At 51.6% G+C, this 14,978-nt stretch overlaps 2 long non-coding RNA genes across 2 annotated transcripts; both read left to right on the top strand.

Annotated features, from left to right (window-relative positions):
* The first annotated feature begins 8,661 nt into the window (after positions 1–8,661).
* LOC135315102 (uncharacterized) lies at positions 8,662–9,656 on the top strand. Its single transcript, XR_010374548.1, has 3 exons — positions 8,662–9,059; positions 9,282–9,354; positions 9,448–9,656. It is a non-coding gene; the product is annotated as an uncharacterized LOC135315102 (long non-coding RNA).
* Positions 9,657–14,108: 4,452 nt separating this feature from the next.
* LOC135315101 (uncharacterized) lies at positions 14,109–14,510 on the top strand. Its single transcript, XR_010374547.1, has 3 exons — positions 14,109–14,151; positions 14,253–14,305; positions 14,404–14,510. It is a non-coding gene; the product is annotated as an uncharacterized LOC135315101 (long non-coding RNA).
* Positions 14,511–14,978: the final 468 nt, after the last annotated feature.

The following is a 14,978-nucleotide window of genomic DNA, read 5'->3' as shown; positions in this document are numbered from 1 at the left end:
GAAAAACACTATTTATAGAACAGTTTCAGAAGCTCAACCCCCCCCCCCCCCTTCATATGTACTGAAGTTATAAAAGCACTTTCTAAAGCTGCCCCTTATCCCTTTTCCTCTCCAAGTCAGGGCCCATCCTCCCAGTTGGTGACTTGCTCCTGCAGGGCTGCGCTCGCAGAGCGAGAGCTGCTGCCACAGCACTAATGCACCCCCAAATCCCCGATTCTGGTCCACCTACCTCTCCGGTGCCCCGAAAGTTGTTGCTCTTTTGCCAATTCTGCCCTGTACGCTTCACCTCTTTGTTTCTTGTTCCCATGTCCCTTGTTCCAGCTCTTTCCTCTGTCACACTGCTTTTGGGCGCTCACCCTGGTAGCCAGCTCACTGCAGCCATATCTGACGCGCGTGAAGGGACGAGGCTTCGCTGCCTCCTGCGCATTCCCAGATGCGTTTGCAGCCCCTGGGCTTCGGGGTGAGTGGCTGCAGCTGGGTCCAAGGGAGAAGATGATGTGCTGTTGGATGCAGCCGGTGAGTCCGAGGACAGGGCTGGCCCTGCTGTGCCAAGGGGCTCTAGCTGGGGAGAGGGCTGCCTGGACACTCCTGCCTGCAGGAGCTGGCTGAGGAGTGACAGGAAGGGTGTTCCACAGGCAGGTGCCTCCAGCAAGGAACAGTGTGTCGTTGAGCAAGGAAGGATCCATCCCGGCCAGAGCACGCCACCAGCACAAGGTAACAGGATATCAGCAGCTCTGTTGGCTATGTGCGTTGGCCCCCGTGTGTCCAGGAAACATGGTCGGAGAGGAGTGTCGGGGCACCCGCCTCCTGCTCCGGGAGGGGCATGGTTTGGGCAGCCAGCACTGTGGAGGGGGAAGGGGCAGAGGGAGAGAGAGAAACCTCAGGGCTGTGAAGGTGTCCTGCCCACAACATGAGCAGCAGTGAGTCGCACAGCTCCTCCCATGCACCTGGGCCTATCCCTGCTATGCTTTTCCCAGTGTCTGTCTGCCTCCTTGCCTGTCCCTGCCTCTGTCTCCTTCTCAGGCTGCACAGCTCACCAAAGCTTTTTGGTCTCCTGCCAACACTGCCCTGCACCCCATTGCCTTCTATGTGGCCTTTCTATACCTCTCCTTTTCTGGCTCCACACCTGCTATTATTTCTTTCGTCCCTATTACTTGTAAAAAATGCATTTCTAGGTCTGCCTCTACCCAGCGACCTATCTCCATTTCAGTGACTCGCTCTGCTCTGCCCCAGCTTGCTCTTCCTACGTCCTTTCTCTGTGACCATCTCTCTGTCTCCGTCTCTTGATATTTAACTTCTACCCACGTGGCTAGAACCCCGTTGATTTTTACATTTGCGCTGTCTGTCTACGTTCAGTTCCGCATCCATGCTTGTTTCTTCCTGCCTGTCCTCAACTAAATCACATTTTCAATTTTGTTTCTGTCTTCATTGACTTAGTTTGTGGACCCTATTTCTTACTTTTTCCTGTCTGTCCCTTACCCCATTGCTTTTAAAATTCTCTTTCTAGGTTTAGTTTAACGAAGCTGCCAATCCCTAATTTTAAGGGTTATTTGTTGTTCGTGCACCCCATTGGTTTTAAAATATTTTATCAAGGTCACTGTTTATTTTTTTTAATAGACTTAATAAGGTTGGAAATGACCTGTGATATCATTGAGTCCAATCATCAACCCAGCACTACCGTGCATCCTAAAGCACGTCCTAAAGTGCCACGTATACGCATCTTGTGAACGCCTCCAGGGAGGGCAACTGCCCCACCTCTCTGGACAGCCTGTTCCGATACCTGACGACTCTTCAGGTAAAGAAATTTTTCCTAATACCCTATCTGATCATTCCCTGGTAGAACTCGACACCATTTCCTCTTGTCCAATCACTAGCTCATTGGGAAAAGGAACCTACACCCAGTTCACTAGAACCTCCTTTGAGCCTCCTCTTCTGCAGACTTAAACAACCCCAGTTCCCTCAGCCGCTCTTCATAAGACTTGTTTTCCAGACCCTTCCCCAAGCTTTGTTGCCCTTCTCTGGACATACTCCATCTACTTTTTTCAGTACTTTTTGTACTGAAGGGCCCGAAAGGGAACACGATACTCAAGGTGCGGCCTCACCAGTGCCAAGTCGGGGGTACGATCACTTCCCTACTCCTGCTGGCCACACTATTTCTGATACAAGGCAGGACCCCATCGGCCTCCTTGCCAACCCAGGCAGACCACCGCCTCACGTTCAGCCGGCTGTCAACCGGCACCCCCGGGTCCTTCTCTGCCGCAGTTTTCCAGCCGCTCTTCCCCAAGCCTGTAGCATTGCATGGGGTCGTTGTGACCCGAGCACGGGACCTGGCACTCAGCCTTGTTAATTCTCATAGAGTTGACGTCAGGCCATGGGTCCAGCCTGTCCAGATCCCTCTGCAGAGCCTTCCTACCCTCAGACAGATGAACACTCCCGCCCAACTTAGTATCATCTGCAAACTTACTGAAGGCACACTGTCCCCTCATTCAGATCATTGATAAAGACATGGAACAAGACTAGTCCTAAAGTTGACCCCTGGGGAACAGCGCTCATGACCAGCCACAAATTTGATTTAACTTCTTTCACCACTACTCTTTGGGCTTAGCCATCCAGCCAGTTTTGTACTCAGCAAAGAGTACGCCTGTCCAAGCTAGGAACCACCAGCTTCTCCAGGAGAATGCTGTGGGAGACAGTATCAAAGGCTTTACTGAAGTACAGGTAGCTAACATCCACGGCCCTTCCCTCATCCACTAGGTGGGTCACCTGGTCATAGGAGGAGACCGGGTTGGTCAGGCAGAACCTGCCTTTCAAGAACCTGCGGTGTCTGGGCCTGATCCCCTGGTCATCCTGTACATGCCCGGTGAGTGCACTGAAGGTGAACCATTACTACCCTGGTGATAAACAGCCAGTCTACTAGAGACTGAGGCCAAGAAGGCATCAAGTACCTCAGTCTATTCCTCAGTGGCAGCATTCCCCACCCTGGACCCAAATAGAGGCTGGAGATTCTCTTTGGCTCTCTTTCTGCTGTTAGCATATATGTAAAAGCATGTTTTGTCATCTCTAACAACAGTGGCCAGTTGAGTTCTAGCTGGGCTTTTGCCTTCCTGGTTTGCTGTCTGCTTGGCATAACAAGCTCTGTGTTCTGTTCTTGACTTGCCTACCCAGTCTTCAAAAGCAGTGAACTCTCCTTTCCCCCACCCCCACCCCCCCAAGCCACCGCAAAAGCGCTCTGTTCAGCCAGGCCTGTCATCTTCCTGCCCGTTTGTCTTACTGCACACGGGGACAACCTGGTTCTGCACCTTCCAGATTTCCTTCTTGAACGTCCAGCCTTCCAGGACCCCTTAGCCCTTCAGGACTTCCTCCTAAGGAACCCTTTCAACCAGTGTCCCAAAGAGTCCAAAGCCTGCCCTCCGCAAGTCCACGGTACAGATTTTGCCAGCCCCCTTCCTTATTTTGCCAGGCATCAGGATTTCTATCAGGGTGCAGTCGCTAGGCACAAAATGGCTTCCAACCCCCACATCTCCCACCAGTCCTTCTGTTTCTAAAGAGCAGGTCAGTCAAGGCACCTCCCCAGTAGGCTCATTTACCAGCTGCATCAGGAAGTTACCATCCATGAACCGCCTAGACAGTTTCCTCTGCTGCGTTTTCTTTCCAGCAGACATCTGGTAAGTTCAAGTGCCCCATGAGAATAAGGGGTAGCAACTGGGAGAGTTCTGCCAGCTGCCTGTAGAGTTCTTCAGCTACTTCTTCATTGCAGTCAGGTGGTCTACAGTAGACCCCCAGCTGGATATCTGCTTCATTGGCCTTTCCCCTCATCCTTACCCATAAGCCGTCAACCTCATCCTCCCAATCATTGAGCTCTCTACAACCAAAACACTACCTAACATACAGAGCCACCCCACCACATCTCCTTCCTTGCCTAACCCTTCGTAAGAGATTAGAGCCATCCATCGCAGCACTCGAATCGTACGAGGCATCCCACCGCATCTGGTGAGAAACCGCACTAGAAGCAGCTAAAGTCACTTGGTTTATTAAGCCTAGAGACAGGGAGACCTCATCTCCCTCTGCAGCTTCCTCACAAGGGGTGGAGGGGGTGCCAATCATTTTTCTCTGGTGACCAACAATAGGACCTGAGGGAATGGCAGGAGGATGGGCCAGGGGAGGTTTAGGGTGGGTATTAGGAAAAGGTTTTTCACTCAGAGGGCCACGGAACATGCTCCCCAGGGAAGCAGGCACAACGCCAAGCCTGACAATAATCAAGCAGCACTAGGGCAACACCATCAGAGGCATGGGGTGAATTTGGGGTTGTCCTGTGCAGGGAAAGGAGTTGGACTCTAATCCTCGTGGGTCCCTTCTGACCCAGGACGTTCTATGATTCTGCGATGTCTGCGACGGCAAGAAAATCAAAGCTATCCCGCTGCACATCAGCTTCTATCTCCTGCCTTACGGCATCTATGCTGCGTGCATCGGGGTAGACACGCTCAAGCTGGGATATTGATTTCACCCTCGAGCTCAGCATGCCACCCCTAGGCTCTTCTTTAGCGAGCCTGGCCATATCCCTTCCCCTTCAAGTCTCCTTTAAAGCTGCCTCCACAGGCGCTGTGAATTCCCAAGGAAGAAGGCTTTTCCCCCTTTGAGATAGCGGAACTCCTTATTGAAGCCCTTTTAATTTTTTTCCATTGGTACCCTAACCACCCTTGTTTTTATCATGTTCTTTTTGTGTACTATTATCACCTTTGCTGTGGTCACTTGTTCATTTTCAGCATTTTCCTTAGCACCATCACTTTTTAAATTTTATGTCTGTGTTTTAATTCTGTTACTATTTTTTTAGTTATTATTGTCTCTTAATCCCTTGGCTTTTAAAGTTTTCTACTTCTGTCTCTTTTGCTGGTGTTACTTCTCAATTATTTTTCTTTTTCATAGCGCTCTTGCTTTTTACATTTCATTTTCATGTTTTTTTTTTTTGTCACTGTCCCTATGTCATAAGATTGTCTTTAGTTCCTAATACTGCTTGCTAAGCATTCTTTCTACAGCAACTTCCGTTCCCTTTGCTGTCTTTGCAAAATTATTTCTCGTCTCTGTTTAGCGCCCTCACTTTTTCCATTGTCTTTCTACCTCCCTTCTAGGTTACCGTCTATGTTTTAATTTTTTCTTTTATTTCCCTATAAGCCCTTCCTTTTTAAATGTTATTTATAAGTTAACTCTCATTCCTTTGGAAGTTTTAAAAAGTTATTTCTTCTATTTCACTAATGACCTTGCTTTTTCCACTTTCTACATTTCCATTGTACTAGACCTTTGCTATTTTTAAATCTTTTTCCTCATTTCTTGAATTGTATTTGCTTCTAAAATTTTGTATAATTTTATCTGGTGTCTTTATGTTTTAGAGTTATTTCTTGTCTTTAGTAGCAGTACCTTTGCTTTTATAATATTTTTCTATTTTTCATCCCTATTATTAATAGTTTGCTCTCGATTTCCCTAATCCCTGTCATTTTTTACATTTCTTCCTTTAGCCAGTTGCCTGTGCTTGTTTTGCTCTGTTTTCTTTCAAGTATACGTCTTCCCTTAACACCATCACTTTACCAGTTTTCTTCATCCATCTCTGTTTGCTGTCCCTATGTTTTAAATTTTATCTTTATTTCCATAATCCCCTTGCTTTTTAAACCTTTTCTATGACAATTTTAACTCCCTTTGCTGTCTTATTTTAAAATTACTTCTTCTCTTCCCTTAGTGTCACAGATTTTAAAATTTGCTTTCTCTTTTAGATTGCGGTCCCTGTTTATTTTTGCCCTTCCTGTTCCTAATGTCTTGCTTCCTAAGTGTTCTGTCTACTGTTATTCCCTTTGCTGTTTCTCAGAATTATTTCTTATCTTTCATTAGTACCGCTGCATTTTAACTCTTTTCGCTCCCGTTTCAGTTTGCTGTCTCTGTCTTTTCATTTTTCTCTGTTTTTCTAAAATCCCTCAGTTTTTATTTTTTTTTCTACATCTCCCATTCAGTTGGCCTTTGGTATTTATGTTTTTCCCTATTTCTTTACTATCAGTTTTTAACCTTTCTGCCTCATGTTATCCATTGGCTGTATTAGCACTTGAATAATTTCTTGTCTTTTGTTAGTGTCACAGCTTTTAAAATTTCTTCTTTTACCTCATCGGCCTTTTACTTCACCGTCTTAGACGTTCCCCAGCAGCACATTGTTGTTGCAATTGCACCTCTCCAAGACATCTGTTCCCAAAAAAGAGCAATCTTTTTCTTTTCTATGCCATCTAGGATGCCTCCCGAGACCTTCCCTGTGCTCCACAGCATTTTGGTAGCATTTACTCTCCTTTTCAATCTCTTATCCCGCGAGCCTTTCGTGACCCTTCTGCTCCCAGTCACCGTGTGTCCAGATAGCCCCTTTTCATCCCCCAACCCTGTTTTAGCTCAGTAGCGGACTTTGGTCTTCCCTTGTTATCTCTGAACCCAGTCGTTGGGTTTGCTTGTGCCTCGGAGCACTCTTAGCATACCGTCTGCTGACTACGGTACCTCCAGCCGGTCCCCGGCTCCTGAGGAGATCTGTAATCTGGTCACACCCCTCCAGACCGTATCCTCGTTTCCCAGAGCATTCTTTTGTCTCTGTGCCTCATCCGGGACCCCTCAGGGCGCCGCAACACCTATCGGTCCCTTTGAGGTCGCATTCTGCGCGCTTTTAGCTTTGCCGCGGCACTCGCACCCCTCTCTCACCATCTGAAGGTTTCCTGAGTCTGTATATGCTGCGCACAGCAGTCATTCTGTCCTTTCTTCCTCCTGTTTGTGCCTCTATTTGTTCCCTGGCTTTCTCATGTTGCGTTTACTGAGCTCAGATGCCCTCTGGATGTAATTGTCACATCCCCCAAATATTTTTCTGTCTCTCTGCCTTCCTCAGGACATCTTCTATCCTAGTCACGGTCCTTTCCTAGACTCTCCTCAGGCTCCAGCTCCAAGGCTTCTTTGGTGTCTTGGGCTCCCTTGGGACTCCTCTGCTCCTTTTGCCGAGTTCCCATGAGACATCCCCTATAGCCCAGGACTCTGTTCTAGCTCAGAAGGGCACTTTGCACCCCTCTTTACCCTCCAGGTCTATTCCGGAGTCAGTATCTGTTACCCCGATCACTTTTTTGTTTTCTCAATTCTTTGCCGCCCCCCCTGTTCCGGCTCCCCCGAGAATATCTGTTAGTTTGGTCAATTCCCTTTTGAGCTTCCTGCATTCTCACCACTGCTTTAGTTTCTCTGGTCCATTAGAAACTATTCCTATCCCTGTGACAACGCCTCTTGTTCTGCCAGAACCTTTCCTAAAGCCATCTTTGTACTCTGCAGTAATTAATTTGTTTTCTGTCTTATAGTATGTTCCTCTTTGATATCTGGTACCCCAAAAATGTCTACGGGTGGCTCTGATCTTCTGTTGAGATTCTTGGAGAATCAATAGCCTGGATCTATTTTTAGCAACATGCGTCTTGATGAGTTTTTATTGCACTTCCCCATTTATTCTTTATTTAGCTGCTTATATGCTCATTAGGACGCTTCATATAACTTTTGATACCATTCCTGTATTTTCTTTTTGTAATTTTTGTCCTTTGAGACTGCTATCAGTCTCTTAAGGAAATCAGTCAGAGAGTGTCAAAATTACTCTGAATTATCAGTGATTTATAGAAAATAATTTCATTTGAACCAGAGATTTAATTCACTTTGCCATTCAGTCATATCTAGACTATAGCTCTGCTAGTATGTAGATAGTATGTGTGGTTTTGCTAGAAATGAACCATAACTGTATAACTCTTCTGTTTTACAGAAAAGTAAAACATACAACTAATGGTCATAATAGTGTTGTTATAATCCAGGAGCTGCTTTTCTATATAAATTAGTAAGACATGGTTTTTCCCTGTATACATCCCAGGAAAATGAAGTTTAATTTCTTACCTGGCCATATTGCTGATGCAATACATGTAGGTGAAAAAAAAACAAATGGTAGTACAATTGCAGTAAGAGCCACTCCTTTTTGTCTTCTTCCATGCTGTAAACATAAAGCACTTGAGAAAACTCCCTGCTGTTCCTTCAGCTGCCTTTATACCCTGTGGTGGTTCACCCCTCCCCTTTCCCAGGTGATTGTGGGAAGGGTGGTGGGCAGGGCCCGGGGTATATGAGCCACAGCCTCTGGGGAGGGAGCTCACTTTCCTCCTGGGTTTCTCCAGTGTGGGTGCTTTGGTGTTCTTGTACTTAATTGTAAGTTTTGAGCTGTTTAAATATTTTTGGATAGGTATGTTTTGATATTTAAAGACATGCAGATGCTTGTGAGAGGTAAGGCTTTTAGAACTCAATAAGGGTTGGTGGCATTTAAATTTGAAAGATCATTTGTGTCTAAACTTATATGTTTTTCCTTATCTAATACTGCATTGGAGGTTCAGGTGTGGTAAGATGGCTTGATAGTATGTTGTTCTGTTATTTTTTCTTTTTAGTTTTGAGTATGTTTCTTTTTATTATTGGAATTCTCAACTTTATGAAAATAATTTTAAGATTCAATAAACTCTCTTGTGTAATCTAGAAGGTGTTGACATTAACTGTTAAGGGTATTGATAAGATCTGGTTAGGGTGAGTGTTCTGTATGTATTTATGTATGGGAATTCATATATGCTGTTCCTTTAAGAAAAGAGCAATACAAGTGTATAGTTAATATCAATAGACTTCTGTAAAACCCTGTGTAGCCTTGTGCCGAGCCGATAACCAAAAGCAATGGGAAAGGTCAGTAACTGTAGTAGTATTTTGTAGATGTTAAGAAGATGACTGTAGCTGGCAGCTAGAGTGCTAGCTGAGAGTACATCCTAACGGTCTTCAGGTTTGTACGTGTATAGGGTGTAATGCTTGAGTTAACGTATGTCCTTTAATGGCAGGTGGTAGTTGGGCTCTACATGGTATTCCTACATGGGAGCAAGACCTACGGATCGTTTAAGCTATTGCTGTGCATCCAGGTGACTTCCACCATGTCCTTTTTTTCCAGAGGCGGCGGAGGAGTTGTTCAGGGTGACAGAGGAAAGCTGGGGAAATGCTGTAAGAAGGTAGGACCGTGTGTGGTATATAGAAGGAAGATGTGACTGATGGCTGAATGACTCTGCAGTGTGTTTTGGGGGGGTTAGAAGGCAGTAAGGAATGAGCCAAGTGTGAGCTGGACACAGGAGGGGAGTTGAGCTAGGTGATTGGTGTGCTGAAGTAGCGGTTCTTTCTGAGGTGTTGTGTTGATAGCGAAGGTAAAAGTGACCTCTGTTACTTGTGTGTTACAGATGATGGGTGAGCCTCAAAGTGGCAGCTGGAACTGACAGAGGCTGGGCAGGCAAGCTGTCAAAGAAAAGATGTGTGAGAATGGGAATCGGCGTGGGTAGGTTGCTGTTCTGGGTAATATCGTAGCATGTACCTTCTTCCTTAAGTTTTTGCACATGTTGCATGTAGGCTTTGCGGGAGAGACACAGTGTGGTGATGAGACTTCAGAGAAGGCTACGGTGAGCGGTGACGGGTGGGCTGAAGCGTAGCGATTCGTCCTGAGGTGCCGCGTTGCAGGTGGTCGTGAGCAACATGCGTTTGGCTCTTGCAGGTGGTGGGCGAGCCTCAAGGTGGCGACCGTATCTGATGGAGGCCAGGCAGGTGAGCTGTCGAGGGAAAGGTGCGTGTCTGAGATGGGGGAGGTTTGTGCGGGTATGCTGAGACTCCCGCAGCACCTGAGCGGGTCCTTTTTTGCTTGGGTTCCTGCAGGTGCCGCCCGCAGGCTTCGGAGGGGAGACGCCGCATGCCGACGAGAGGTCCGAGAGGTGAGGGGGTTGAAGGCCAGGCTGTTGTTTGAGAGCAAGGTGTTGTACGGCCACTCAATTGAAGCGTTTGTCTTTGGTGTTGCAGGTTGTGCGCCGGCTGCCTTTGGGCCTGGATGCGCGTTTGAGGTGAGCTGGGTCGCAGAGGGGAGGGGCGCGGGGCTGGTGTGGTTCGTTCTTCCTTTTTTGGCAGAGCGACGGTAACTTTGTGTGTCCTGTGGTATCTCTAGGGGCCGCAGGGGATGGTGTTCGTCCTCGTCCGGAATGGGCGCGGAGCAGCCGGGTGCGCGTGAGGTGGGGGACGTTGCGGGGTAGGTCCTTGTTGAGTGACGGGATGCTGACTGCCAGGGCGGTGTGTGTCTTTTTGTTGTTTTTGTTTAGATGATGAAAAGGCACCTGGCACTTGGAGGACCGATGCAGTGGGCTGCCTGTGCGCTTGTTCTTCTGAAGGATGGGTGGACTGAGACTCTGGGCCCCTTGAAAGCTAAGTTGAGGCAACGGTGCTGAGGAAGGGGTTGCGGGAGGGAGGGGTTTTCAGGATGGCGCAGCGGAGCGGGCCGTCCGGGAAGCGGTCCCCTTTGGGAGCAGGGAAAAGGAGCAGGTTCCTCTTGAATGTGACGGGACCGTGTGCCGGGCAGTGCGGTTCCAGGCTGTGTGCGTTATTGTGCAGTGTGTGTGTTTTGTGTTGGGTGTCTCCGACCTTCCTCGGGTCTCGGTTGCTCTCTTTGTTCTTTAGGAGCCAGGCAGGTGCCTCGGCAGCGTTGGTAGGGCCCGGCGAGGCCCTAGTCGTGGGCTCGGCGCCCATCGGGCGCTTCTCTTTTGGCGTCGCAAGCTTCCGGCGTGAATCGTTTTGGCGTCTCGGACGGTCGTCTTGCGCGTCGTCGTTCCCGGCTGCGTGAGCAGCGCCGCTCTGTGGCTGTGAGTTTTTTGGGGACTGGCATTTCTTCCTCGCATCCGTAGGCGGTTAGGTCTTGAAGCTGGGCTGGTTGCGCGTCTGTCGTCTCGGTTGTGAGAGGAAGCTCTTGTCACGGGCCACGAAGCTGTTGGCGTTCTCTGGCGTTGCCGTAGGGCCTGCCGACGTCACCGTCGGGGTCCCGCAGGCGGTCTTGCCGGAAGGGGGGTTCCGTCTGGGTGTCGCCGTTCTCTCCGAGAGCTGCCTCTCATCCTTCGGGGTGCGTTGCCTGTAGCGTTCTGTGTAGCGTTGTTCTGTGTGTGTCTTGGAGCCGCCCTGCCCGGGGATGGAGACTCAGGGCAAGGTGGGTGGTGCTGGCATCTAGGGATGCGCCCAGGCTTTTGGGGGGGGGGGTGGGGGGGAAGGAATTTTGCAGCCGTCTTGGATCGAGTGGCTGTTGTCGGTGGGTGAGGGGAGTAAATCCTGTTGGGTTTTGTGGGCCCCCAGGGAACAACCGTAGGTGTCTGGGAGAGGGAGCTGGAGTCTTAGCTGAGCAGGTAGCATGTCAAGGGTGTTCTGGCTTGTCTGTGTGCTGGGCTTAATGTTTGATGTATTGTGCTTATGTTTAGGAGCCACCCTAGTTGGGCTCTCAAGGGGGTGTTCCCACATGCGATCGAGACCCGTGTCATGGTTCAGCTGTGGCTGTGCATGCAGGTGACTTGTTTGACATCGGTTTGGCAGGTGCCGAGGGAGGAGTCGTGCAGGGTGATGGAGGGCGGCGCTGTCAGCAGGTGAGTTGGTGTGTGGTGTAGCTAGAGGGAAGATGTGGCTGCTGGCTGTACGAGCCCATTGTGGTAATTTTTCTTTGGGCGCATGCGAGGAGCCGAGCGGGATCTGGGCACCGGAGGGGAATCGCACGGGGTGAGCGGTGACAGGTGGGCTGAAGCGTAGCGATTCGTCCTGAGGTGCCGCGTTGCAGGTGGTTGTGAGCAACGTGCGTTTGGCTCTTGCAGGTGGTGGGCGAGCCTCAAGGTGGCGACCGTATCTGATGGGGGCCAGGCAGGTGAGCTGTCGAGGGAAAGGTGCGTGTCTGAGATGGGGGCGGTTGGTGCGGGTGTCCTGAGAGTCCCGCAGCACCTGAGCAGGTCCTTTTTTGCTTGGGTTCTTGCAGGTGCCGCCCGCAGGCTTCGGAGGGGAGACGCCGCATGCCGACGAGAGGTCCGAGAGGTGAGGGGGTTGAAGGCCAGGCTGTTGTTTGAGAGCAAGGTGTCGTACGGCCACTCAATGGAAGCGTTTGTCTCTGGTTCTGCAGGTTGTGCGCCGGCTGCCTTTGGGCCTGGATGCGCGTTTGAGGTGAGCTGGGTCGCAGAGGGGAGGGGCGCGGGGCTGGTGTGGTTCGTTCTTCCTTTTTTGGCAGAGCGACGGTAACTTTGTGTGTCCTGTGGTATCTCTAGGGGCCGCAGGGGGTGGCGTTCGTCCTCGTCCGGAATGGGCACGGATCAGCCGGGTGCACGTGAGGTGGGGGACGTTGTGGGGTAGGTCCTTGTTGAGTGACGGGATGCTGACTGCCAGGGCGGTGTGTGTCTTTTTGTTGTTTTTGTTTAGATGATGAAAAGGCACCTGGCACTTGGAGGACCGATGCAGTGGGCTGCCTGTGCGCTTGTTCTTCTGAAGGATGGGTGGACCGGGACTCTGGGCCCCTTGAAAGCTAAGTTGAGGCAACGGTGCTGAGGAAGGGGTTGGGGGAGGGAGGGGTTTTAAGGATGGTGCAGCGGAGCGGGCCGTCCGGGAAGCGGTCCCCTTTGGGAGCAGGGAAAAGGAGCAGGTTCCTCTGCAACGTGACGGGAACGTGTGCCGGGCAGGGCGGTTCCAGGCTGTGTGCGTTATTGTGCAGTGTGTGTGTTTTGTGTTGGGTGTCTCTGACCTTCCTCGGGTCTCGGTTGCTCTCTTTGTTCTTTAGGAGCCGGGCAGGTGCCTCGGCAGCGTTGGTAGGGCCCGGCGAGGCTCTAGTCGTGGGCTCGGCGCCCATCGGGCGCTTCTCTTCTGGCATCGCAAGCTTCAGGCGTGGATTGTTTTGGCGTCTCGGACGTCGTCGTTCCCGGCTGCGTGAGCAGCGCCGCTCTGTGGCTGTGAGTTTTTTGGGGACTGGCATTTCTTCCTCGCATCCTTAGGCGGTTAGGTCTTGAAGCTGGGCTGGTTGCGCGTCTGTCGTCTCGGTTGTGAGAGGAAGCTCTTGTCACGGGCCACGAAGCTGTCGGCGTTCTCTGGTGTTGCCGTAGGGCCTGCCGACGTCACCGTCGGGGTCCCGCAGGCGGTCTTGCCGGAAGGGGGGTTCCGTCTGGGTGTCGCCGTTCTCTCCGAGAGCTGCCTCTCATCCTTCGGGGTGCGTTGCCTGTAGCGTTCTGCGTAGCGTTGTTCTGTGTTTGTCTTGGAGCCGCCCTGCCCGGGGATGGAGAGTCAGGGCAAGGTGGGTGGTGCTGGCATCTAGGGATGCGCCCAGGCTTTTGGGGGGGGGGAGGGGGGGAAGGAATTTTGCAGCCGTCTTGGATCGAGTGGCTGTTGTCGGTGGGTGAGGGGAGTAAATCCTGTTGGGTTTTGTGGGCCCCCAGGGAAGAACCGTAGGTGTCTGGGAGAGGGAGCTGGAGTCTTAGCTGAGCAGGTAGCATGTCAAGGGTGTTCTGGCTTGTCTGTGCGCTGGGCTTAATGTTTGATGTATTGTGCTTATGTTTAGGAGCCACCCTAGTTGGGCTCTCAAGGGGGTGTTCCCACATGCGATCGAGACCCGTGTCATGGTTCAGCTGTGGCCGTGCATGCAGGTGACTTGTTTGACATCGGTTTGGCAGGTGCCGAGGGAGGAGTCGTGCAGGGTGATGGAGGGCGGCGCTGTCAGCAGGTGAGTTGGTGTGTGGTGTATCTAGAGGGAAGATGTGGCTGCTGGCTGTACGAGCCCATTGTGGTAATTTTTCTTTGGGCGCATGCGAGGAGCCGAGCGGGATCTGGGCACCGGAGGGGAATCGCACGGGGTGAGCGGTGACGGGTGGGCTGAAGTGTAGCGATTCGTCCTGAGGTGCCGCGTTGCAGGTGGTTGTGAGCAACGTGCGTTTGGCTCTTGCAGGTGGTGGGCGAGCCTCAAGGTGGCGACCGTATCTGCTGGAGGCCAGGCAGGTGAGCTGTCGAGGGAAAGGTGCGTGTCTGAGATGGGGGCGGTTGGTGCGGGTGTCCTGAGACTCCCGCAGCACCTGAGCGGGTCCTTTTTTGCTTGGGTTCTTGCAGGTGCCGCCCGCAGGCTTCGGAGGGGAGACGCCGCATGCCGACGAGAGGTCCGAGAGGTGAGGGGGTTGAAGGCCAGGCTGCTGTTTGAGAGCAAGGCGTCTGTCGTACGGCCACTCAATGGAAGCGTTTGTCTCTGGTTCTGCAGGTTGTGCGCCGGCTGCCTTTGGGCCTGGATGCGCGTTTGAGGTGAGCTGGGTCGCAGAGGGGAGGGGCGTGGGGCTGGTGTGGTTCGCTCTTCCTTTTTTGGCAGAGCGACGGTAACTTTGTGTGTCCTGTGGTATCTCTAGGGGCCGCAGGGGATGGTGTTCGTCCTCGTCCGGAATGGGCACGGAGCAGCCGGGTGCGCATGAGGTGGGGGACGTTGCGGGGTAGGTCCTTGTTGAGTGACGGGATGCTGACTGCCAGGGCGGTGTGTGTCTTTTTGTTGTTTTTGTTTAGATGATGAAAAGGCACCTGGCACTTGGAGGACCGATGCAGTGGGCTGCCTGTGCGCTTGTTCTTCTGAAGGATGGGTGGACCGGGACTCTGGGCCCCTTGAAAGCTAAGTTGAGGCAACGGTGCTGAGGAAGGGGTTGGGGGAGGGAGGGGTTTTAAGGATGGTGCAGCGGAGCGGGCTGTCCGGGAAGCGGTCCCCTTTGGGAGCAGGGAAAAGGAGCAGGTTCCTCTTGAATGTGACGGGACCGTGTGCCGGGCAGGGCGGTTCCAGGCTGTGTGCGTTATTGTGCAGTGTGTGTGTTTTGTGTTGGGTGTCTCCGACCTTCCTCGGGTCTCGGTTGCTCTCTTTGTTCTTTAGGAGCCGGGCAGGTGCCTCGGCAGCGTTGGTAGTGCCCGGCGAGGCCCTAGTCGTGGGCTCGGCGCCCATCGGGCGCTTCTCTTCTGGCATCGCAAGCTTCAGGCGTGGATTGTTTTGGCGTCTCGGACGGTCGTCTTGGGCGGCGTCGTTCCCGGCTGCGTGAGCGGCGCCGCTCTGTGGCTGTGAGTTTTTTGGGGACTGGCGTTTCTTCCTTGCATCC

The sequence above is a fragment of the Phalacrocorax carbo genome, chromosome 10, assembly GCF_963921805.1.
Source record: "Phalacrocorax carbo chromosome 10, bPhaCar2.1, whole genome shotgun sequence".
In the NCBI taxonomy this organism is placed as follows: domain Eukaryota; kingdom Metazoa; phylum Chordata; class Aves; order Suliformes; family Phalacrocoracidae; genus Phalacrocorax; species Phalacrocorax carbo.
The sequence above is the reverse complement of the archived record's forward strand: the minus strand, read 5'-3'. Positions and strand labels throughout refer to the sequence as shown.